Source organism: Pseudophryne corroboree, chromosome 8 (genome assembly GCF_028390025.1).
Source record: "Pseudophryne corroboree isolate aPseCor3 chromosome 8, aPseCor3.hap2, whole genome shotgun sequence".
NCBI lineage: Eukaryota > Metazoa > Chordata > Amphibia > Anura > Myobatrachidae > Pseudophryne > Pseudophryne corroboree.
The window spans coordinates 464234798-464262182 of NC_086451.1; the positions used below are offsets into that span (position 1 = coordinate 464234798).

At 38.7% G+C, this 27385-nt stretch overlaps 4 pseudogenes; 2 read left to right on the forward strand and 2 right to left on the reverse strand.

Moving 5' to 3' along the window:
• Nucleotides 1-18629: 18629 nt before the first annotated feature.
• LOC134950228 (5S ribosomal RNA) lies at nt 18630-18747 on the reverse strand (annotated as a pseudogene).
• Nucleotides 18748-18886: 139 nt separating this feature from the next.
• LOC134951890 (5S ribosomal RNA) lies at nt 18887-19004 on the reverse strand (annotated as a pseudogene).
• Nucleotides 19005-21187: 2183 nt separating this feature from the next.
• LOC134951902 (5S ribosomal RNA) lies at nt 21188-21305 on the forward strand (annotated as a pseudogene).
• Nucleotides 21306-21444: 139 nt separating this feature from the next.
• Nucleotides 21445-21562, forward strand: LOC134950196 (5S ribosomal RNA; annotated as a pseudogene).
• Nucleotides 21563-27385: the final 5823 nt, after the last annotated feature.

Below are 27385 nucleotides of genomic sequence, written 5' to 3' on the forward strand. Positions count from 1 at the left end.
TAAAACTGGTTCAGTGAAAACAGACCTAATCTCTATCCCATACGTCCCATAATGCATCTGGTCGTTACAGACCTGACTGACATGATTGACAGGGCTATTCACCAATAAAACTGGTTCAGTGGAAACAGACCTAATCTCTATCATTATAAGTATAATAATATTATTCTCCTCTGTGCATTACAAACAAAGTGTGAAAAAGCTGTCCTGGTGTGAATTATAAACACCTCAGTAGTAGGGAAATTTATCCCCTTAAACAGTGTTTTCGTGATAAACTAATCCTGCCGCGCTGGGACTAGAACACTGATATCTCGGCGTCGATAAGGCCAGTGTCCCACAGAGCTAGTTACATCTAGATCGCGCCGCTGGGTAAAACGGCTTGCTTTCCAGCGGCGCGATTGTTTGCGTTCCACAGCGCCGAGATGGTGTCACGTGATTGTATCACCTGACACTCGGATACATGATCTGAACTGGCCAATAGGTGCTGAACAGGGCAGCTGGTGTTTAGTGACGCGGACGTTAGTACTCCACGCAGCTGTATCTCACCACATGACCACCCCACGTGACAATTAGACATGTGGTTTGGGCGGCCAATAAACGGATCAAACTAGGTAACCTAGGAGACCGCTATGCAATCGCTACCAAAAATAACATTTATTAGTGTGTAATAATGTGTATATACACATAGTAATGAATAATGTGATAAGTGCGATACTCTACCTAATCTATTAACTAACTCCTACATTATTAGCTACATATATACGATGATTTAGAAAAATATATAAATTGGTCTATTGTTAATTAACCACCTACATTTAAAGCACCGCTCCTAAAAGTGGCTCCACTTTTACAAATAACATATTAAATATTAACAAATGCCCCCTAATAGGAATACAAATGATCATCCTTTTCAACACCATTATTTATAAATACACCAATATTGGGAATATAAATCATAATCAAAGACATAAACAAGGGAATATCTTGAAGTGTGAAAAAACATGATACTACAGGAACGCTACCATATCTATAGTTTCATTTAAACCAAACGGGATAAGAGTGTTCAGCGAATAGATCCAATAGGATTCTCGCTGGGCTAGCAGTCTATCTCTATCTCCTCCTCTTTTATCTACCATAATATGCTCGATAACCGTAAATGAGAGACCCAGGACTTGAGAGTTATGTTTCTCCTGAAAATGTCGAGGTAAACTGTGGTTTTGGACCTTGTTGGTAATATTTCGTAAGTGTTCCTGTATTCTTAACTTAAGACACCTTTTGGTTTTACCAATGTAAGAAAGGTTACAACCGCAATCAATTTTATAGATTACGTAGTTAGTATTGCAGGTCACAATTGTCCTCAGTTTAAAGACTCGTTTGCTGTCGTCTTTCCAGCAAAAGCCTTTTTTATCGATAAAGCGACAACATTTACATTTATTACAGGGGAAGAGCCCTGATCTCTTCATTACAGGATGTTCATTAAGAGTCTCACCCTTGTTTTTATCATTCTGAAGTTGGCTGGGAGCGAGAATGTTCTTAAGGTTCCTGGATTTTCTGAATACTATGTTAGGCTTGGTAGGTAAGTGTGGTCCCAATATGGGGTCCTTCAAAAGGAGATGCCAATGCCGATTCATAACACGTCTAATCTTGATATTTTCTTGATTATATTGTGTTATGAACGGTCTTTCGGTGAAACGTTCTTCTTTTTTACTTTCTTTTACTTCCAAAAGGCTATTTCTATCAATTTCAGAAGCTCGAACCTGGTCTCTCCTTAGATGGATCTCATTATATCCCCTATCTAAAAACTGTTCTACCAAAATAGAAGATTGTTCCCAGTACCTTTCCAAACTGCTACAGTTTTTCCTAATCCTCACGAACTGGGAGTAGGGTACTGTAGTTTTCCATCGTGACAGATGGCAACTATTTGAAGGTATGAAACTGTTAGCGTCGGTCTTTTTAAAAAAGGTTCTCGTATCAAGAGTCCCGTCATCTTCGATGTTTAAAAGGACGTCCAGGTAATCAATAGTAGAAATATGCTGCTTATAAGTAAATTTGAGATTATGGGAATTAATTTGAATCTCTGAAATGAAATCACTCAATTCCTCCAACTCTCCATCCCAAATAAGAATCACATCATCTATGTATCGCTTATAGAATTTGATGTTAGGGTATCGATAGCCTCCGTCCGCATAGATGGTCACACGCTCCCAGCTGTCCATGAAAATGTTTGCGTATGATGGGGCAAATTTAGTCCCCATCGCTGTCCCCTGTTCTTGCAGGTAATACTTTCCTTCAAACTCAAAATAATTGTGATTTAAAATGAATTTTATACTCTCCAATAAAAAGGTTCTTTCTTCTTTACAAACATTCACATCCATTGTTAGGATGTTGCTCACAGCCTCAAGTCCTTTAGAATGGGGAATGGATGTGTAAAGGGCCTGTACATCCACTGTGGCCCATCTATAAGTGGATTGCCACTGAAAATCATTAAGTAGCCTGAGAAGACTGGTTGAATCTTTCAAATATGAAGGTTGTACTCTCACATAAGGTTGTAATTTTAAATCGAGAAAGTGTGACAAGTTAGAAGTCAGGGACTCGACTCCAGCCACTATAGGTCTTCCTGGGGGTGGGACTATGCCTTTGTGGACTTTAGGTAAGTGGTAAAATACCGGAACCCGAGGCTTTTTGTTAAACAAAAATTCAAACTCTTCTCGACATATGATGCCTCTACTACATGCATCATTTAATAGCACATACAGTTCTTCTCCAAAACTGGCTGTCGGATCCTCGTTAAGTAGTTTATATGTTGCCGCATCATTAATTTGGGTCATAGCTTCTTTGACATAGGCCGTCCTCTCCTGGATGACCACCGCTCCTCCCTTATCTGCTGTTTTGATAACAATTTCGTTATCATTCTTAAGTTGTTTAATGGCATACCTTTCCTGTGGATTAAGGTTGCCACAATACTTGTCATCTTGGACTTTCAATCTTCTAAAATCCTCTTTTACTGCGTCAAAGAAAAAATCGATATGATTCCCTCTCGATTCCACTGGATAGTATCTAGACGGTGGAGCCACTAAGGGTTTGCTTTTCGGTTCGTAAGACAATTTCGGTGTAGGATTTTTAAGGAAATGCCTCTTTAGGGTTAAACTGCGTATGTATTTATTGAGGTCCACATAGAGATTAAACTTATCAACGTGTTGGTTCGGAGCAAATTTCAGACCTTTACTTAATACCGAGATCTGTGGGGCTGATAGTTCCTTCTTAGTAAGGTTGACGATGCTTGATTCATTGGCTCTTGTGAGAAGTTGATCGCTCTTCGTTTTTTGTTTGGTGACCTTTCTTCCACCTCTCGTCCCTCTTCTCCTGGGTAAAGTTGTCTTTTCACACCTTGCGGTGAATCCAATCTGGTATGAAGATGTTCCTTTTCTTGGAGGTATGGTAAAACCATCCTCTTTCTTTCCCCTAAAAAAACTTTATTCCTAGGGGATTCATATCTACGTTCAAATTTATTCCGTTGTGCGAACCTCTGTTGATTCCCTCGGGGCGAGTATTGATTATAATATGATGATGTCCTCCTATATCTACGTATCGGGGAAGTGTATGAGCTTCTTCTTCTCGTACCATAGCCGCCTCGTCTGCCTTGATATTGTGGGGGGGGGATATTCTCGTCTACGGTGAAAAACTTCATTATCTAGTGTGTCCGTTTCTCTTCCCCAACCCCCCTGGTCAGGGTATCTTCTTTGACCAGGTTTTTGACTGACATTACTCCAATCATGTATATTACCATTCTCATAGTCCAGTTTATCTCTTGTGAACTTTTTTTGCTTTCGCAAGATGATCTCCTTCTCAAGGGTATCAAGTTTATATTGGAGATCCGACACATCTCGTTTGAATTCATCATCCTCATTGAATTTGGTAAGTAAAACCTCCAGTTTAGCTATATCTACTTCTAAAATTTCTAACTCTTTCTTTCTCTCCTTTATAATCAACTCCACTAATCGGGCTGCGCTCTCATCAAGGATCTTATTCCAACTCTTAGTGAACTCGTCATTCTGAGATCCCATAATCGGGGTCTTATTTAACCTCAGACCTCTAGGAATTCGTCCGACTTCTAAATATTTCTCAAGTGTGCTTAGATCGTACCAACTCTTAAGTTCTCTAGTGGCCAGTTTTTCCATATTATTTAATAAATGATAATACTCATCATTATCATCCTCCGTTTGTTCCATGTCTTGCATATCCTCTAAAAAAATGGTTTTACATTTCTGACTCCTACTTTTCCGATCATTAAATAAAGGCATATCACCTAGCAGCAATGGGGAGTAACTAACAGCAACGAAATAGACAAAACAGATACTCTCCCTTTTGCGCTATTAAACAGAAAGTGAGAAAGGATTGGGTTAAGGCTGCCAAATTCCACTAAGTCCCTTGTTAGGAGGGACTAAAAAGATACAAATATGTGCCAATAGAGGAATGGGCGCACTTGGGTTGTTTTTCCACCCAATATTCAACGGGGAAAAACAGCAGTCTCCCTAAGATATTTACTCCTAATTTGTGAGCATAAAACCACATTTAAGATGTTCCATGTAAAATTTATTACAACATAAAAGCAATGATACAAAACGGTATAGTATCTCTTCTTGCAGATAACACCATATAGTACAGAGGACCAGTTGAAATAACTTTGATAGATTCCTCCTTCTCCTTTGACAATTCGGAGATTTGATGTTTATGAACAAATAACCCGACGCGTTTCGTCTTACTCTAAGACTTCATCAGGGGTATGTCTAAAAATATATATAAAATATTTATATCAGAATCTTATCCTGATTAAAACAATAATATGAGGGAACATGTCAATGAATGAGGAAAAATGCAAGACAGAACTTAAAACATGGGCAAAATATACAAATATATATATAAATATGTGAGGAAAAAATATACATACACATATGGTTTAACATACAAGGAGGATGATCTTAACATATCCATGGAAAACAATTATGTGATACAATCTCAGAACAAAGAATTCACAATTATACCAAAGAGAAAGAAATAGACATATAAAGAGGAGTTCATCATCACAAGAACATAATAATTACATATGGCATACCTCTAGTGCTTGATAAATACTGTTAGTGCATCAATAAAATGGCAATTACGTATTCTGGATACTTGAAAAAACCACACACCGGTGGGGTACACAGGTGAAAGTTAGATTAAGCCTAATTGGGGAAATATAAGTTTTTAGTACTAACAACAATTAATAACATATTCTGCATAATACTGGGCTCAATAATAACAAATAAATGAATATATCTGTACATTGAACACATACCTTATGGTTAAGTGCTTGAATAACAAGTTCAAACGCATAGGCCTGAACGCAAGTTCAAATAGGTATGTGACCTAACAAAAATTATTAATATTCACTAATTAGAGATATATAACGTAACAGCCTTTATATAAATTGGTTAATGTGCTAGTAGATTGAAACACATACCTTATGATTCAGGGATTTGGATAACAAGTTCAAATACACAGGTCTACCACAATTTCATATGCGTGTGTAACCTGGTAAATTAGAGGAATATGATTCTTGAGACAGAGAACTTGCTCATACCAGGTGTGAGAAGTTTTAATTTAATAAACTCCCTTTAGAAAGGGGGGGTGAAGGATACACTAGTTTCGAAAATTCATTAATTCGATTAAATCTTACGTGAAATTGGTTCCCCAAGGGGGTATAAAACGTATTAAAAATATCGATAACCATATGTTATCCTTGAAATTCAGAATGTTGAGTTAATTCTCATCATCTCATAAGATAATATTAATAAACTTTCATATTGTTACTAATAGTCATAATAACACCCCCTATTTACAAAATAAGCAGGACATAGTGAAAACAAGGGATTCCATTCACATAAAGTGCTAAATGGAGCCATATTTAAAAGCGGTGTTCACAAATAATAAATAATAAATCTTACCTTGCCAGCAGCTACAATAGCTTCAAGTCACAACCAGTGTAATGAGGCTGTGTGCTGAGACTTACCCTTAAATAGGAAACAGAAGTGACCTCACTTCCCCTAATGCAGTGATTGGGGTATTAAAAACCTTAAATAATATTGGAATAAGTCCTATGTTACTAACTGAAATCGTTACAGTGATTAAACATTAAAGTGAGAAAATTAATGGCCTTAAAGTGAACTTTTATAATACACTATAAGGGATAAAAAAACCTTAATAGTAAACACATCCCATAATGCATCTGGTCGTTACAGACCAAACTGACATGATTGACAGGGCTATTCACCAATAAAACTGGTTCAGTGAAAACAGACCTAATCTCTATCCCATACGTCCCATAATGCATCTGGTCGTTACAGACCTGACTGACATGATTGACAGGGCTATTCACCAATAAAACTGGTTCAGTGGAAACAGACCTAATCTCTATCATTATAAGTATAATAATATTATTCTCCTCTGTGCATTACAAACAAAGTGTGAAAAAGCTGTCCTGGTGTGAATTATAAACACCTCAGTAGTAGGGAAATTTATCCCCTTAAACAGTGTTTTCGTGATAAACTAATCCTGCCGCGCTGGGACTAGAACACTGATATCTCGGCGTCGATAAGGCCAGTGTCCCACAGAGCTAGTTACATCTAGATCGCGCCGCTGGGTAAAACGGCTTGCTTTCCAGCGGCGCGATTGTTTGCGTTCCACAGCGCCGAGATGGTGTCACGTGATTGTATCACCTGACACTCGGATACATGATCTGAACTGGCCAATAGGTGCTGAACAGGGCAGCTGGTGTTTAGTGACGCGGACGTTAGTACTCCACGCAGCTGTATCTCACCACATGACCACCCCACGTGACAATTAGACATGTGGTTTGGGCGGCCAATAAACGGATCAAACTAGGTAACCTAGGAGACCGCTATGCAATCGCTACCAAAAATAACATTTATTAGTGTGTAATAATGTGTATATACACATAGTAATGAATAATGTGATAAGTGCGATACTCTACCTAATCTATTAACTAACTCCTACATTATTAGCTACATATATACGATGATTTAGAAAAATATATAAATTGGTCTATTGTTAATTAACCACCTACATTTAAAGCACCGCTCCTAAAAGTGGCTCCACTTTTACAAATAACATATTAAATATTAACAAATGCCCCCTAATAGGAATACAAATGATCATCCTTTTCAACACCATTATTTATAAATACACCAATATTGGGAATATAAATCATAATCAAAGACATAAACAAGGGAATATCTTGAAGTGTGAAAAAACATGATACTACAGGAACGCTACCATATCTATAGTTTCATTTAAACCAAACGGGATAAGAGTGTTCAGCGAATAGATCCAATAGGATTCTCGCTGGGCTAGCAGTCTATCTCTATCTCCTCCTCTTTTATCTACCATAATATGCTCGATAACCGTAAATGAGAGACCCAGGACTTGAGAGTTATGTTTCTCCTGAAAATGTCGAGGTAAACTGTGGTTTTGGACCTTGTTGGTAATATTTCGTAAGTGTTCCTGTATTCTTAACTTAAGACACCTTTTGGTTTTACCAATGTAAGAAAGGTTACAACCGCAATCAATTTTATAGATTACGTAGTTAGTATTGCAGGTCACAATTGTCCTCAGTTTAAAGACTCGTTTGCTGTCGTCTTTCCAGCAAAAGCCTTTTTAATCGATATAATATCACTAGTACTGCAGCCGGACAGGTATATATATTTATTATGTAATGACTGATGACGGACCTGCTGGACACTGTCAGCTCAGCAGCACCGCAGACTGCAACAGTAAGCTACTATAGTAGTATGTATCAAGAAGAAAGAAAAAAAAAACACGGGTAGGTGGTAAACAATTATGGATGGACCAGCGACTGCCGACACAGAGGTAGCTACAGCCGTGGACTACCGTACTGTGTCTGCTGATAATATAGACTGGATGATAATGAGATGAAATTAATATATATATATATAATATCACTAGTACTGCAGCCAGACAGGTATATATATTTATTATGTAATGACTGATGACGGACCTGCTGGACACTGTCAGCTCAGCAGCACCGCAGACTGCTACAGTAAGCTACTATAGTAGTATGTATCAAGAAGAAAGAAAAAAGAAAAAACACGGGTAGGTGGTATACAATTATGGATGGACCAGCGACTGCCGACACAGAGGTAGCTACAGCCGTGGACTACCGTACTGTGTCTGCTGCTAATATAGACTGGATGATAATAAGATGAAATTAATATATATATATATATATATATATATATATATATAATATCACTAGTACTGCAGCCGGACAGGTATATATATTTATTATGTAATGACTGATGACGGACCTGCTGGACACTGTCAGCTCAACAGCACCGCAGACTGCTACAGTAAGCTACTATAGTAGTATGTATCAAGAAGAAAGAAAAAAAAAACACGGGTAGGTGGTATACAATTATGGATGGACCAGCGACTGCCGACACAGAGGTAGCTACAGCCGTGGACTACCGTACTGTGTCTGCTGCTAATATAGACTGGATGATAATGAGATGAAATTAATATATATATATATATATATAATATCACTAGTACTGCAGCCGGACAGGTATATATATTTATTATGTAATGACTGATGACGGACCTGCTGGACACTGTCAGCTCAGCAGCACCGCAGACTGCTACAGTAAGCTACTATAGTAGTATGTATCAAGAAGAAAGAAAAAAAAAACACGGGTAGGTGGTATACAATTATGGATGGACCAGCGACTGCCGACACAGAGGTAGCTACAGCCGTGGACTACCGTACTGTGTCTGCTGCTAATATAGACTGGATGATAATGAGATGAAATTAATATATATATATATATAATATCACTAGTACTGCAGCCGGACAGGTATATATATTTATTATGTAATGACTGATGACGGACCTGCTGGACACTGTCAGCTCAGCAGCACCGCAGACTGCTACAGTAAGCTACTATAGTAGTATGTATCAAGAAGAAAGAAAAAAAAAAAACACGGGTAGGTGGTATTCAATTATGGATGGACCAGCGACTGCCGACACAGAGGTAGCTACAGCCGTGGACTACCGTACTGTGTCTGCTGCTAATATAGACTGGATGATAATGAGATGAAATTAATATATATATATATAATATCACTAGTACTGCAGCCGGACAGGTATATATATTTATTATGTAATGACTGATGACGGACCTGCTGGACACTGTCAGCTCAGCAGCACCGCAGACTGCTACAGTAAGCTACTATAGTAGTATGTATCAAGAAGAAAGAAAAAAAAAACACGGGTAGGTGGTATTCAATTATGGATGGACCAGCGACTGCCGACACAGAGGTAGCTACAGCCGTGGACTACCGTACTGTGTCTGCTGCTAATATAGACTGGATGATAATGAGATGAAATTAATATATATATATATATATATATATATATAATATCACTAGTACTGCAGCCGGACAGGTATATATATTTATTATGTAATGACTGATGACGGACCTGCTGGACACTGTCAGCTCAGCAGCACCGCAGACTGCTACAGTAAGCTACTATAGTAGTATGTATCAAGAAGAAAGAAAAAAAAAAACACGGGTAGGTGGTATACAATTATATATATATATATTATATACAATTATATATATATATATATATATATATTAAACTGGTGGTGATTAATTAAACTGGTGGTCAGATCACTGGTCACACTATCAGCAACTTGCAAGTAGTACTCCTAAGCAGACAATCACAATATATATACTGGTGGTCAGTGTGGTCACAATGGCAGTGTGGCACTCTGGCAGCAAAAGTGTGCACTGTACGTTAAAATATGTACTCCTGCTCTCAGACTCTAACTGCTCCCCACTGTCTCCCCCACAAGTCAGATATACAGTCACACTATCACTTCAGCAAGTAGTAGTACTCCTCCTAATGCTCCCCAAAATTACTAAAGTAAATACTGTGTCTCTCTCTACTCTAGTCTCACTCTCTTCTCTATAAACGGAGAGGACGCCAGCCACGTCCTCTCCCTATCATTCTCAATGCACGTGTGAAAATGGCGGCGACGCGCGGCTCCTTATATAGAATCCGAGTCTCGCGATAGAATCCGAGCCTCGCGAGAATCCGACAGCGGGATGATGACGTTCGGGCGCGCTCGGGTTAACCGAGCAAGGCGGGAAGATCCGAGTCGCTCGGACCCGTGTAAAAAAACATGAAGTTCGGGCGGGTTCGGATTCCGAGGAACCGAACCCGCTCATCTCTAGCTTCTATACTGCTTGTCAGGACACATGGGTCACAGTTACACCGCTCTGTACTGATATACAGTAATATTATATATACTTTTCTATAGCTTTTATACTGCATGTCAGGACACATGTGTCACAGTTACACCGCTCTGTACTGATATACAGTAATATTATATGTACTTTTCTGTAGCTTCTATACTGCTTGTCAGGACACATGGGTCAAAGTTACAAAGCTCTGTACTGATATATACAATAATATATATACTTTTCTATAGCTTCTATACTGCTTGTCAGGACACATGTGTCATAGATACACAGCTCTGTACTGATATATACAGTAATATATATTCTTTTCTATAGCATCTATACTGCTTGTCAGGACACATGGGTCACAGTTACACCGCTCTGTCTGTACTGATATATACAATAATATATATACTTTTCTTATTTTCTATAGCTTCTTTACTGCTTGTCAGGACACATGTGTCACAGTTACACCGCTCTGTACTGATATACAGTAATATTATATATACTTTTCTATAGCTTCTATACTGCTTGTCAGGACACATGTTTCACAGTTACACTGATCTGTACTGATATACAGTAATATTATATATACTTTTCTATAGCTTCTATACTGCTTGTCAGGACACATGGGTCACAGTTACACTGATATATACAATAATATATATACTTTTCTAAAGCTTCTATACTGCTTGTCAGGACACATTTGTCACAGTTACACCGCTCTGTACTGATATATACAATAATATATATACTTTTCAATAGCTTCTATACTGCTTGTCAGGACACATGTGTCATAGTTACACCGCTCTATACTGATATATACAATAATCTATATACTTTACTTATTTTCTATAGCTTCTATACTGCTTGTCAGGACACATGGGTCACAGTTACACCGCTCTATACTGATATATACAATAATATATATTCTTTTCTATAGCTTCTATACTGCTTGTCAGGACACATGTGTCACAGTTACAATGCTCTGTCTGTACTTATATATACAATAATATATATACTTTTCTTATTTTCTATAGCTTCTATACTGCTTGTCAGGACACATGTGTCACAGTTACACCGCTCTGTACTGATATACAGTAATATTATATGTACTTTTCTATAGCTTCTATACTGCTTGTCAGGACACATGTGTCACAGTTACACCGCTCTGTACTGATATACAGTAATATTATATGTACTTTTCTATAGCTTCTATACTGCTTGTCAGGACGCATGGGTCACAGTTACACCGCTCTGTACTGATATATACAGTAATATTATATATTCTTTTCTATAGCTTCTATACTGCTTGTCAGGACACATGGTCACAGTTACACAGCTCTATACTGAAATATACAATAATATATATACTTTTCTATAGCTTCTATACTGCTTGTCAGGACACATGTGTCACAGTTACACCGCTCTGTACTGATATACAGTACAGGTTGAGTATCCCTTATCCAAAATGCTTGGGACCAGAAGTATTTTGGATATGGGATTTTTCCGTATTTTGGAATAATTGCATAGCATAATGAGATATCATGGTGATGGGACCTAAATCTATGCACAGAATGCATTTATGTTACATATACACCTTATACACACAGCCTGAAGTAATTTTAGCCAATATTTTTTATAACTTTGTGCATTAAACAAAGTGTGTGTACATACACACAATTCTTTATGTTTCATATACACCTTATACACACAGCCTGAAGGTCATTTAATACAATATTTTAATAACTTTGTGTATTAAACAAAGTTTGCGTACATTGAGCCATCAAAAAACAAAGGTTTCAGTATCTCACACTCACTCAAAAAAGATTGTATTTCGGAATATTCCGTATTTCGGAATATTTGGATATGGGATAATCAACCTGAATATTATATATACTTTTCTATAGCTTCTATACTGCTTGTCTGGACACATGTGTCACAGTTACACTGCTCTGTACTGATATATACAATAATATATATACTTTTCTATAGCTTCTTTACTGCTTGTCAGGACACATGGGTCACAGTTACACCCCTCTGTACTGATATATACAATAATATATATGTACTTTTCTATAGCTTCTATACTGCTTGTCAGGACACGTGTGTCACAGTTACACAGCTCTGTACTGATATACAGTAATATTATATATACTTTTCTATAGCGTCTATATTGCTTGTCAGGACACATGGGTCACAGTTACACCACTCTGTCTGTACTGATATATACAATAATATATATACTTTTCTTATTTTCTATAGCTTCTTTACTGCTTGTCAGGACACATGTGTCACAGTTACACCGCTCTGTACTGATATACAGTAATATTATATGTACTTTTCTATAGCTTCTATACTGCTTGTCAGGACACATGGGTCACAGTTACACAGCTCTGTACTGATATATACAATAATATATATACTTTTCTATAGCTTCTATACTGCTTGTCAGGACATGTGTCATAGTTACACAGCTCTGTACTGATATATACAGTAATATATATTCTTTTCTATAGCTTCTATACTGCTTGTCAGGACACATTTGTCACAGTTACACCACTCTGTACTGATATACAGTAATATTATATATACTTTTCTATAGCATCTATACTGCTTGTCAGGACACATGGGTCACAGTTTCACCGCTCTGTACTGATATACAGTAATATTATATATACTTTTCTATAGCGTCTATATTGCTTGTCAGGACACATGGGTCACAGTTACACCACTCTGTCTGTACTGATATATACAATAATATATATACTTTTCTTATTTTCTATAGCTTCTTTACTGCTTGTCAGGACACATGTGTCACAGTTACACCGCTCTGTACTGATATACAGTAATATTATATTTACTTTTCTATAGCTTCTATACTGCTTGTCAGGACACATGGGTCACAGTTACACAGCTCTGTACTGATATATACAATAATATATATACTTTTCTATAGCTTCTATACTGCTTGTCAGGACACGTGTCATAGTTACACAGCTCTGTACTGATATATACAGTAATATATATTCTTTTCTATAGCTTCTATACTGCTTGTCAGGACACATGTGTCATAGTTACACAGCTCTGTACTGATATATACAGTAATATATATACTTTTCTATAGCGTCTATATTGCTTGTCAGGACACATGGGTCACAGTTACACCGCTCTGTCTGTACTGATATATACAATAATATATATACTTTTCTTATTTTCTATAGCTTCTTTACTGCTTGTCAGGACACATGTGTCACAGTTACAGCGCTCTGTACTGATATACAGTAATAGTATATATACTTTTCTATAGCTTCTATACTGCTTGTCAGGACACATGTGTCACAGTTACACCGCTCTGTACTGATATACAGTAATATTATATATACTTTTCTATAGCGTCTATATTGCTTGTCAGGACACATGGGTCACAGTTACACCACTCTGTCTGTACTGATATATACAATAATATATATACTTTTCTTATTTTCTATAGCTTCTTTACTGCTTGTCAGGACACATGTGTCACAGTTACACCGCTCTGTACTGATATACAGTAATATATATACTTTTCTATAGCTTCTATACTGCTTGTCAGGACACATGGGTCACAGTTACACCGCTCTGTACTGATATACAGTAATATTATATATACTTTTCTATAGCTTTTACACTGCATGTCAGGACACATGTGTCACAGTTACACCGCTCTGTACTGATATACAGTAATATTATATGTACTTTTCTATAGCTTCTATACTGCTTGTCAGGACACATGGGTCACAGTTACACAGCTCTGTACTGATATATACAATAATATATATACTTTTCTATAGCTTCTATACTGCTTGTCAGGACATGTGTCATAGTTACACAGCTCTGTACTGATATATACAGTAATATATATTATTTTCTATAGCTTCTATACTGCTTGTCAGGACACATGTGTCATAGTTACACAGCTCTGTACTGATATATACAGTAATATATATACTTTTCTATAGCTTCTATACTGCTTGTCAGGACACATGTGTCATAGTTACACAGCTCTGTACTGATATATACAGTAATATATATACTTTTCTATAGCTTCTTTACTGCTTGTCAGGACACATGGGTCACAGTTACACTGATATATACAATAATATATATACTTTTCTATAGCTTCTATACTGCTTGTCAGGACATGTGTCATAGTTACACAGCTCTGTACTGATATATACAGTAATATATATTCTTTTCTATAGCTTCTATACTGCTTGTCAGGACACATGTGTCATAGTTACACAGCTCTGTACTGATATATACAGTAATATATATACTTTTCTATAGCTTCTATACTGCTTGTCAGGACACATGTGTCATAGTTACACAGCTCTGTACTGATATATACAGTAATATATATACTTTTCTATAGCTTCTTTACTGCTTGTCAGGACACATGGGTCACAGTTACACTGATATATACAATAATATATATACTTTTCTATAGCTTCTATACTGCTTGTCAGGACACATTTGTCACAGTTACACCACTCTGTACTGATATACAGTAATATTATATATACTTTTCTATAGCATCTATACTGCTTGTCAGGACACATGGGTCACAGTTACACCGCTCTGTACTGATATACAGTAATATTATATATACTTTTCTATAGCGTCTATACTGCTTGTCAGGACACATTTGTCACAGTTACACCACTCTGTACTGATATACAGTAATATTATATATACTTTTCTATAGCATCTATACTGCTTGTCAGGACACATGGGTCACAGTTACACCACTCTGTACTGATATACAGTAATATTATATATACTTTTCTATAGCATCTACACTGCTTGTCAGGACACATGGGTCACAGTTACACCACTCTGTCTGTACTGATATATACAATAATATATATACTTTTCTTATTTTCTATAGCTTCTTTACTGCTTGTCAGGACACATGTGTAACAGTTACACCGCTCTGTACTGATATACAGTAATATTATATTTACTTTTCTATAGCTTCTATACTGCTTGTCAGGACACATGGGTCACAGTTACACAGCTCTGTACTGATATATACAATAATATATATACTTTTCTATAGCTTCTATACTGCTTGTCAGGACACGTGTCATAGTTACACAGCTCTGTACTGATATATACAGTAATATATATTCTTTTCTATAGCTTCTATACTGCTTGTCAGGACACATGTGTCATAGTTACACAGCTCTGTACTGATATATACTGTAATATATATTCTTTTCTATAGCTTCTATACTGCTTGTCAGGACACATGTGTCATAGTTACACAGCTCTGTACTGATATATACAGTAATATATATACTTTTCTATAGCGTCTATATTGCTTGTCAGGACACATGGGTCACAGTTACACCGCTCTGTCTGTACTGATATATACAATAATATATATACTTTTCTTATTTTCTATAGCTTCTTTACTGCTTGTCAGGACACATGTGTCACAGTTACAGCGCTCTGTACTGATATACAGTAATAGTATATATACTTTTCTATAGCTTCTATACTGCTTGTCAGGACACATGTGTCACAGTTACACCGCTCTGTACTGATATACAGTAATAGTATATATACTTTTCTATAGCTTCTATACTGCTTGTCAGGACACATGGGCCACAGTTACACCGCTCTGTACTGATATACAGTTATATTAAATATACTTTTCTATAGCTTCTATACTGCTTGTCAGGACACATTTGTCACAGTTACACCACTCTGTACTGATATACAGTAATATTATATTTACTTTTCTATAGCTTCTATACTGCTTGTCAGGACACATGGGTCACAGTTACACCGCTCTGTACTGATATATACAATAATATATATACTTTTCTATAGCTTCTATACTGCTTGTCAGGACACATGTGTCACAGTTACACTGATCTGTACTGATATACAGTAATATTATATATACTTTTCTATAGCATCTATACTGCTTGTCAGGACACATGGGTCACAGTTACACCGCTCTGTACTGATATATACAATAATATATATACTTTTCTATAGCTTCTATACTGCTTGTCAGGACACATGTGTCACAGTTACACCGATCTGTACTGATATATACAATAATATATATACTTTTCTATAGCTTCTATACTGCTTGTCAGGACACATGGGTCACAGTTACACCGCTCTGTACTGATATATACAATAATATATATGTACTTTTCTATAGCTTCTATACTGCTTGTCAGGACACATGTGTCACAGTTACACAGCTCTGTACTGATATACAGTAATATTATATATACTTTTCTATAGCTTCTATACTGCTTGTCAGGACACATGGGCCACAGTTACACTGCTCTGTCTGTACTGATATATACAATAATATATATACTTTTCTTATTTTTTATAGCTTCTCTACTGCTTGTCAGGACACATGTGTCACAGTTACACTGCTCTGTACTGATATACAATATTATTATATATACTTTTCTATAGCTTCTATACTGCTTGTCGGGACACATGGGTCACAGTTACACCGCTGTCTATACTGATATATACAATAATATATACTTTTCTATAGCTTCTAGTATTACAGTGCAGCATTTTGGTGACTAACAGTATATAGTTGTACAGTAGGCTATTGCTGTATCTTGCAGCTCTGTGTCACTGCAAGTATTCATCCATTCCATTTTCTTCCAGTGATTTGGACCAATAATACCATTGATTCGAACAAATAATTCCAGTGATTTTGTAATTTTCTTTCATTGATTTGGACCAATAATACCATTGATTAGAACGAATAATTCCAGTGATTTTGTAATTTTCTTCCAGTGATTTGGACCAATAATACCATTGATTAGAATTAATAATTCCTGTGATTTTGTCATTTTCTTCCAGTGATTTGGACCAATAATACCATTGATTAGAACAAATAATTCCTGTGATTTTGTCATTTTCTTCCAGTGATTTGGACCAATAATACCATTGATTAGAACGAATAATTTCAGTGATTTTGTCATTTTCTTCCAGTGATTTGGACCAATAATACCATTGATAAGAACGAATAATTCCAGTGATTTTGTCATTTTCTTCCAGTGATTTGGACCAATAATACCATTGATTAGAACGAATAATTCCTGTGATATTGAGGTGTTTGTGTCACTTAGCTTAGCCGTCCAGCGACCACAGTGCACCTCTTTTTCTCTTTTCTTTGCATCATGTGCTGTTTGGGGCCAATTTTTTAAGTGCCATCCTGTCTGACACTGCAGTGCCACTCCTAGATGGGCCAGGTGTTTGTGCCGCCCTCTTGGGTCGCTTTGCTTAGTCATCCAGCGACCTTGGTGCAAGTTTTAGGACTAAAAATAGTATTGTGAGTTGTGAGGTGTTCAGAATAGACTGGAAATGAGTGGACATTATGGTTATTGAGGTTAGTAATACTATAGGATCAAAATGACCCCCAAATTCTATGATTTAAGCTGTTTTTGATGGTTTTTTGAAAAAAAAACACGAATCCAAAACACACCTGAATCCGACAAAAAATTTTCAGGGAGGTTTTGCCAAAAAACGCGTCCGAATCCAAAACACGGCCGCGGAACCGAATTCAAAACCAAAACACAAAACCCGAAAAATGTCCGGTGCACATCTCTACTTTCTGTACACTTAATGTTCAGCTTTTTATTATTAATATTAAAAAGCACAAAAACATCTATCTATCTATCTCTCTATCTATCTATCTATCTGTCTGTCTGTCTGTCTGTCTGTCTATCTATCTATCTATCTATCTGGGCACCAGGGGCGGAAATATCGGAGGCAATGGAGTCAATCACCACCGGGCTCCAGTTCAAAAGGGTGCACTTCCGACCTCCTCCATTGCCTCTGGTGCACTCAGGTCCTCAGTTGAAAAGGAGAGACAAGACAAAAAACCCTTGTTTGGGAGCACTCTTTTGTATTAAATTAAATAATGTAGGTAAAGTAAATGATAAATGAGATAAAACTTAACCTTTAATTGTTTCTCAAATAAAAGGAAGAAAAAAGGGCGAATAATAAGACAATTAAAGGACTCGTGTCTGGTGTTACAGCAAAAAGAAACTTGTTTGACCTTTTTAGCAAATGAGGTACAAGTTGCTAGGAGAAGGTGAAGATATTAGAAGTAATAAATTGGATGGATGTTAGTGTGTTCTAATAGGATGAATGTATCCAGGACAGTCACTAAGCATGCCTCAAAACAAAGGTATCCAAATGGAGAGTGATATGGTAGCAATGTTGAGTGAGCTGAATTTGATCTTGTATGAGAGATAGAGAGAAAAGGGGGCCCACTGCACCTGGTATTCTCAGGGGGTTTCCCATCCTGATACTGACCAGGCCATACCTGCTTAGCTTCCGAGATCGGACAGGATCGGGCGCATTCATGGTAGTATGGCCGTGGGCCTGAGGTAAGAAAGAAATGAAAGAAGATAGGAAGATGATTCTATTGTCTGTACTGAGTACAAATCAACCATAGGTGGTCCGGGAGTGTTTTTCCAGAAACAGACATAGAGGTATAGTCAGTTTTGGAGAATTAAAATGGGGCCCACAGCACCTGGTATTCTCAGGAGGTTTTCCTTCCTAATACTGGCCAGGCCACACCTGCTTAGCTTCCGAGATTGGACAGGATCGGGCGTATTCAGGGTAGTATGGCCGTGGGCCAGTGTGAGGAAAATATTGAGTGGAAAGGGAGAATGCACTGCTTTGTGTACTTCACACTCAACCACGACCACTGATGGTCTCGAAATAGTATTTCCAGACAGTATCAAGATGATTTGTAGTGTCTGGGATTAAAGAGGATGTATGTGGTTGGGGAAATTTATGAGAGTGATGTATGGTGTATGTGTGTGTATGTCATGTTGATTGATGAAAAACTTTTGGAAAGAGATGTGTTTAAGAGGTAGAATGAAGCTGAAAAATCACTCTGATTAAATAACAAATCACACAAATGACAAAATGTAGGTTAGTCCCTTGAGGGGAAAAAGCAAAAAACAAAAAACAAAAAGCAGCAGAAGATAAATGGTCGTATATTGGGAGGGAACTCAAGGCTGGCTCCCAAATGACAATCTTAACTTTAATTCCTGAGTAGGAAGGGTTGAATACCAAAATCTCATAACAAATGTCAAATAGTCAGTGATGGGGTATAAAAATGCTACCATAAAACACATGCATGTTGGAATCACATAAATTCACTTGTGTGTTTAATTCACAGTTAGGTATCTGTATATAATAATAGAACCTTGGAGGCATGGGCGGGTGTGAGGACTGAGTACTACAGATTATCACTGAAATTAGAAAACTGTTGTGAAACAGAAGATATAATGATTTGTTTACATTGCGATATCTGTGACAGAGGTAAATGTGGTGGTATATAGTGGTCTGATGACCGTTACCACTATCTTAGGGTAGACTGACACCTCTTTACAGACTAGTGGTAAATATAGACATAATTATAGACCCTGATGGTCTAGTGGAATTACCTAGTATAAGTCGTTTGCAAGGAGGGAACACACGGTAGGCGCTAGAGACAGTGCACTGTATGATCAGTGTTAAGCAGGGGAAAGATTCCCGTGCTGCACTGTTGTATAGTGGTGCGCCTAAGACCCTGGTGGTCTAGTGTTGATTACCCTGGCCGCACGATCTGCGGCTGATGTTTGCTGCTGAACTTACCTGTTCAAAGTCCTGCTGGTCCCGCTGTTAGTGACGAGCGCTCGTGACCAAGCCAAAAGGTGAAACGTACGTCGAGAGAATCGTCAACCGTGACGTCATCGCGGCGACGCCCAACCCGGAAGCGGGCGGCCGCGCTCGTCACTAACAGCGGGACCAGCAGGACTTTGAACAGGTAAGTTCAGCAGCAAACATCAGCCGCAGATCGTGCGGCCAGGGTAATCAACACTAGACCACCAGGGTCTTAGGCGCACCACTATACAACAGTGCAGCACGGGAATCTTTCCCCTGCTTAACACTGATCATACAGTGCACTGTCTCTAGCGCCTACCGTGTGTTCCCTCCTTGCAAACGACTTATACTAGGTAATTCCACTAGACCATCAGGGTCTATAATTATGTCTATATTTACCACTAGTCTGTAAAGAGGTGTCAGTCTACCCTAAGATAGTGGTAACGGTCATCAGACCACTATATACCACCACATTTACCTCTGTCACAGATATCGCAATGTAAACAAATCATTATATCTTCTGTTTCACAACAGTTTTCTAATTTCAGTGATAATCTGTAGTACTCAGTCCTCACACCCGCCCATGCCTCCAAGGTTCTATTATTATATACAGATACCTAACTGTGAATTAAACACACAAGTGAATTTATGTGATTCCAACATGCATGTGTTTTATGGTAGCATTTTTATACCCCATCACTGACTATTTGACATTTGTTATGAGATTTTGGTATTCAACCCTTCCTACTCAGGAATTAAAGTTAAGATTGTCATTTGGGAGCCAGCCTTGAGTTCCCTCCCAATATACGACCATTTATCTTCTGCTGCTTTTTGTTTTTTGCTTTTTCCCCTCAAGGGACTAACCTACATTTTGTCATTTGTGTGATTTGTTATTTAATCAGAGTGATTTTTCAGCTTCATTCTACCTCTTAAACACATCTCTTTCCAAAAGTTTTTCATCAATCAACATGACATACACACACATACACCATACATGACTCTCATAAATTTCCCCAACCACATACATCCTCTTTAATCCCAGACACTACAAATCATCTTGATACTGTCTGGAAATACTATTTCGAGACCATCAGTGGTCGTGGTTGAGTGTGAAGTACACAAAGCAGTGCATTCTCCCTTTCCACTCAATATTTTCCTCACACTGGCCCACGGCCATACTACCCTGAATACGCCCGATCCTGTCCAATCTCGGAAGCTAAGCAGGTGTGGCCTGGCCAGTATTAGGAAGGAAAACCTCCTGAGAATACCAGGTGCTGTGGGCCCCATTTTAATTCTCCAAAACTGACTATACCTCTATGTCTGTTTCTGGAAAAACACTCCCGGACCACCTATGGTTGATTTGTACTCAGTACAGACAATAGAATCATCTTCCTATCTTCTTTCATTTCTTTCTTACCTCAGGCCCACGGCCATACTACCCTGAATGCGCCCGATCCTGTCCGATCTCGGAAGCTAAGCAGGTATGGCCTGGTCAGTATCAGGATGGGAAACCCCCTGAGAATACCAGGTGCAGTGGGCCCCCTTTTCTCTCTATCTCTCATACAAGATCAAATTCAGCTCACTCAACATTGCTACCATATCACTCTCCATTTGGATACCTTTGTTTTGAGGCATGCTTAGTGACTGTCCTGGATACATTCATCCTATTAGAACACACTAACATCCATCCAATTTATTACTTCTAATATCTTCACCTTCTCCTAGCAACTTGTACCTCATTTGCTAAAAAGGTCAAACAAGTTTCTTTTTGCTGTAACACCAGACACGAGTCCTTTAATTGTCTTATTATTCGCCCTTTTTTCTTCCTTTTATTTGAGAAACAATTAAAGGTTAAGTTTTATCTCATTTATCATTTACTTTACCTACATTATTTAATTTAATACAAAAGAGTGCTCCCAAACAAGGGTTTTTTGTCTTGTCTCTCCTTTTCAACTGTAGTCTAATCTACAAAATTCCTGGGAGCACCGCCAATCATTAGCAGTTCATAATCACATTTTTTCTAACTGCATTTATATTGGTTTTCTTATACTATTCATACATCTTGCTTAGATCATTAACACTAGTGCGGTTCCAAATTCAACTTTGTATGCACTCAGGTCCTCACCAGTCTGTTTACAACTGCCCAGCAACAGCACAGTGCTGATGATGTCCCAGAGCAGAGGGACAGAATCCCCCCTGGTCGGGAACTACCCCACCCCCCATTTGACCACTTTCTATCTTCTGAATGGCTGCAGGCTCTCTCTGCTCTCCCTAACCCTCCCCCATGAACATCGGTACAGAGAAACTACACGTTCAGGATCTGTCAAATCACCGTTCCCTGACTCTGGCTCCCTATGTAGCCGGTGCTGGAGGTGGCAGCGGCGACAGCCATGGTGCAGATCCTTGTATCCAGGTCAGTGAGAGCCTTGTCCTGTCATCCTCACCTGGGTATAAGTCCTTGCAGCCAGTCCTTCCCATGCCCCTCCCCCTACACCAGTATATATCTATTATTACATATTTGCCACCCCCACTACTGCTATACTGTTATATTATTTCCACTCACACCCCCACTGCAAATTCCTACTGACAGCAAGTTGCATGTCTCCAGTAATCCTATTCACTACACCTTTCAAGAGATATGCAGTGTGTTGCTGCCCAGCTGTTGGGGAACTGTAAGTTCCAGAAGTTTGTGTTACTAAATAATGTGGAGTAATTAATGCCTGCATCACCTGGCAGTGAGGACATGCCAATACTTGTATCCTATCTGCAGGCTGGCAGGGCGTTTCAGCACCTTTATAGGTGGCAATGGTCTTTAACTTATATTCAGGGACATTTTGCTTTAACCAACACATATTAATGTCACGTATGTGTCAGCGTAGACCAGCAAAGGGTAACAGGAGGCCATGTGTTGCTTTGTGGCAGTCGCACAGTCCGTGTATCAGGCTCATATGTAGGTGGTGGTGGTGTCATCATCTCACCAGCTTGTTCAGCCAATGTATTATTTGGGATGCTGAACCTTTAAGCTGTTATGAACTCATAGAGGGCTATTCACTTCTGTACAACGTTGGGTTGCAATGTGTAGATGCGCATATTACTATTTATTATGGTAACCCAACATTGCAGTTTTTCCTGTGCACCTCTAAGGGGTGAAATTGATGATGATGGTGATGATGATGATGATGGTGGTTGCGATGTGCTGCATAGGGGCCACTTTGAGGCTTGAAAAATAGGGACTTTTTAAAGGGACAAATCTTTAAAACTCCAGGTCTGTCTGTAAATAAAATGGGGGGCATTTAGCAACTATGAACTCAGAGATGTCAGCAAAGCTGATTGTTAGAGATCAACACATGTACTGGTCTCCTTCTGTGAGATCGCTGGCAGTCCCCCCTTAGCCTTGATTGACATGTTGCGGTGGTTGAGGGTCGGCGATGCGGACCATTTTACTTAATGCCCTAGTTTTGTAGGAGTGCCCTGCCAAGTTCTGCGTCTTCGGTCGCCTACCTCCTGGCCACAGCTGAGCAGTTCCGTCAGTCATTCTGAGTAAGCTGAGGCTTACGCAGATGGCCGAGGGCTGCCACCAATGGTTGCGATGGTGACGATGCTGCCACCAATGGTTGCAATGGTGACCGATGCTGCATCTTTGTACGTAAAATTTGGATCTCAGATGCTGCAGGAGACCTTTTTCCTATAGACACCTCCTGCAGCATCAGCATATAAATTGTATAGTATTGCACAACTGCTTCCATGTTTACCTAACATAAAAGTGTTTGAGGGTGTTGCTAGGGAATTACACACAAGGGGGGCACCAACAATTATCTCGCCTCCAGGCTCTTTGTATGAATTTACGCCTCTGCTGGGCACAAAACCAATTGCCAGTACAGGATGTCAGAAAAGAACAAGATCAGTTCAAGGTCAACTAAAAAATACAACAAAGTCCCCTCAGAAACCAATAGATGACCATAGAAATCAAGATGCATCATTAAAGTGTGACCTACTGTACAGTACTACTGTATGTCCTATGTCACAGGTCCTCAAACTCTGTCCTCAGGACCCCACACAGTGCATGTTTTGCAGGTAACCCAGCAGGTGCACAGGTGTATTAATTACTCACTGACACATTTTAAAAGGTCCACAGGTAGAACTCATTATTTCACTTGTGATTCTGTGAGGAGACCTGCAAAACATGCACTGTGGGGGGTCCTGAGGACCGAGTTTGAGAACCTGTGTCCTATGTCCTTTAAAACCCAAAAGCAAAAAAAAAAAACAGCACAAAACTAGCATTTATAATCATGCAGAAGTGACATATTCTCTAAATGGAAATCCTCCAAATTAATTTTCCCCGAACTGAAATGAAAAATGGAATGTAGTGTGCTATAGTTTATGTAAACAAAGAATAGGTCATATGCTAAGTGCCTGATTAGGAGTATCGGTAAACATTTAAACAACATTGTTAATATACGAGACAGAGAGACCTTTTGTGTTATACAAGAAAGATTTAAGTTATAATAAATCACTCGTATTGTACATCTCTGTATGTGAAGTGTGGTTTGATGCTACATTTTAAATGCATTTCATTCTCTCCTTATGCTCTTCAACCTATTGCAATTTAGCCACTTATTATCCAATACCTTGTCCATTAAGTCTTACAAATTATGAATTCTCTCCGAGACACTGGAATTTTGTACCTAAAGTAAACAAAATGGTAAAACAAACCCAATCAAAATATACTGTAGAATGCACTATGGAAAGCAATAAGTTATAGGTAAAGATGAACAAAAAAGTTTCAAAACCTTTTACACAATATTCTCTTCATTCCATGTTTGTTTGTGAAATTCCACACACATTGTGAGCTGTATTTGGCGTTTTCTCTTCCTAGCCATACAGTACCTCCACCAACACAAGCTATTGATGTAAAATACTGTGCAGTACAGTATGGTACCATGGGAAGCCAAAGCCAAATAAAGGTCACAGATTATACTGCTGGAATTTGTCAATACTACAAAATGGTCCAATCTTGCACCGCATTATAAACAATTCTGCTCACCTCTGGTCACATAATTTTTCCAACTGGTTTGGGCATTAATTATAATCCCATTCATAATATCCTGGTGGTGGGGATGCTGGTGGTCACATGACCAACACCACCATATCAACATTGAAAAATATATCCCGATGGCGGTGGGGGTATTTTTATATAACTTCCAACATTGCAGAGCTGAAAACCGGTACAAAACCAGAAAAGGGGCGTGGACATGGGTAAAGGAGGTGTGGCTAAGCGGCACTCCCATAGGCTTCCATTGTAATGGGAGACGTTGAAAACCGGTAGAAGGACCCTTTTGGTCGGTACACACCATAAATAAAACCGTACTGTACTGGGCAAAAAGGTACAGTTGGAGGGTATGTTTTTACCCCCCCACACCCCTACTCTAACGGTATTTAGTTATGTGACTGATAGTCGGGAAACTGACGGTCACAATACCTCACCCTACATCCCGAAGCCTGACAATCCCAACAGTCGGCATGCCGACTAAAGGGGACTATTCCCACTCGTGGGCATCCATGACATCCATGACAGCGCTGCACTCACCCCCGCTGACAGCATTCTGCACCCTGGATCCCGGCGTCGGGATGCTGACCGCAGGGATCCCACCCACCGGTAAAAACATACCAAGCCAAACAAACAGCATTAAAAATAAAATACATCTATAATTTTGTTCTTTTTTTACTTAACGTCATAATTCATTCTTTTTATTTTTTTTATAAATAAAATAAAAAAAGCATTTAAAAATAAAATTCTGCTTTAATCCCCTTTTAAAAAAATTATAATGCTTTTGTTCCAGTGGGTGGTATTCATGTGACCGCCGGTCAGCTGACCGACAGTCACATGACCTCCTCCACCAGCCCGACGGGTCACTGTCCCAATGGTCGGCATGCCGACCAACAGGGACTATTTCCACTCGTGGGTGTCCATGACACCCATAGAGTGGAAATAGAACCCGTGAGCCCGCAGCGTGGCGAGCGCAGCGAGCCCGCAAGGGGCTTGCTGCACTCGCCCCTCCCCGCCGGGATCCCGGCGTTGGTATGCTGCCGGGATCCCGGCGTCGGTAAGCTGACCGGCGGTCAGGAGACCGCCGGTCAGCCGTACTACACCCGTTCCAGTAATGCTATTATATATAATCATATAGAATCTTCTCCAAGCAAAAGGTCCTATGAACTAGAAGGGCTATTGATCACCACAAGACCATTGTAATGTAAGATGAGGTGTAACAGATGATGGTCTTTTTTCTTTAAATTTAAATACAATTTATTTATTTATTTATTTATTCAGATAGTTATTTATTTAGTTAGCTATTTAATTTATTTTCATTGTTTGACTTACTGGAAGTTTACTTAGGGGATACTAGGTTAGTGGCATGTGTAAAAGCATTCATTTAAGTTCATTTTCGCTCCAGAAATTTAATTATTCAACCCAAAACAACAAAAATGACCAAACTGTAAAAAAACAAAACTTATTTTATTGTGCCAGGTGTTATTCCAACTAGAGATGTGCGGCGGGCACTTTTCGTGTTTTGTGTTTTGGTTTTGGTTCTGCTCCCATCCTCGTGTTTTGAATCTGGATTGGTTTTGCCAAAACCACCCTTATGTGTTTTGGTTTTGGATCTGGATGATTTTTGAAAAAAACATAAAAACAGCTAAAATCACAGAATTTGGGGGTAATTTTGATCCTACGGTATTATTAACCCCAATAACATTCTTTTCCACTTATTTCCAGTCTATTTTGAACACCTCACACCTCACAATATTGTTTTTAGGCCTAAAAGTTGCACCGAGGTAGCTGTATGACTAAGCTAAGCGACGCAAGTGTGCGGCACAAACACCTGGTCCATCTAGGAGTGGCACTGCAGTGGCAGACAGGATGGCAGATTTAAAAAATAGGCCCCAAACAGCACATCATGCAAAGAAGAAAAAGAGGTCCAATGAGGTAACTGTATGACTAAGCTAAGCGACACAAGTGTGCGGCACAAACACCTGGCCCATCTAGGAGTGGCACTGCAGTTGTAGACAGGAAGCACTTAAAAAAGCTAGTCCCCAAACAGCACATCATGCAAAGAAGTAAAAGAGGTGCAATGAGGTAGCTGTATGATTACGCTAAGTGACACAAGTGTGCGGCACAAACACCTGGCCCATCTAGGAGTAGCACTGCAGTTGCAGACAGGATGGCACTTAAAAAACTAGACCCCAAACAGCACATCATGCAAAAAAAGAAAAAGAGGTGCAATGAGGTAGTCTTATGACTAAGCTATGTGACACAAGTGTTCGGCACAAACAACATGGGATGTGCTGAAATTTGCCCAGTGTAATA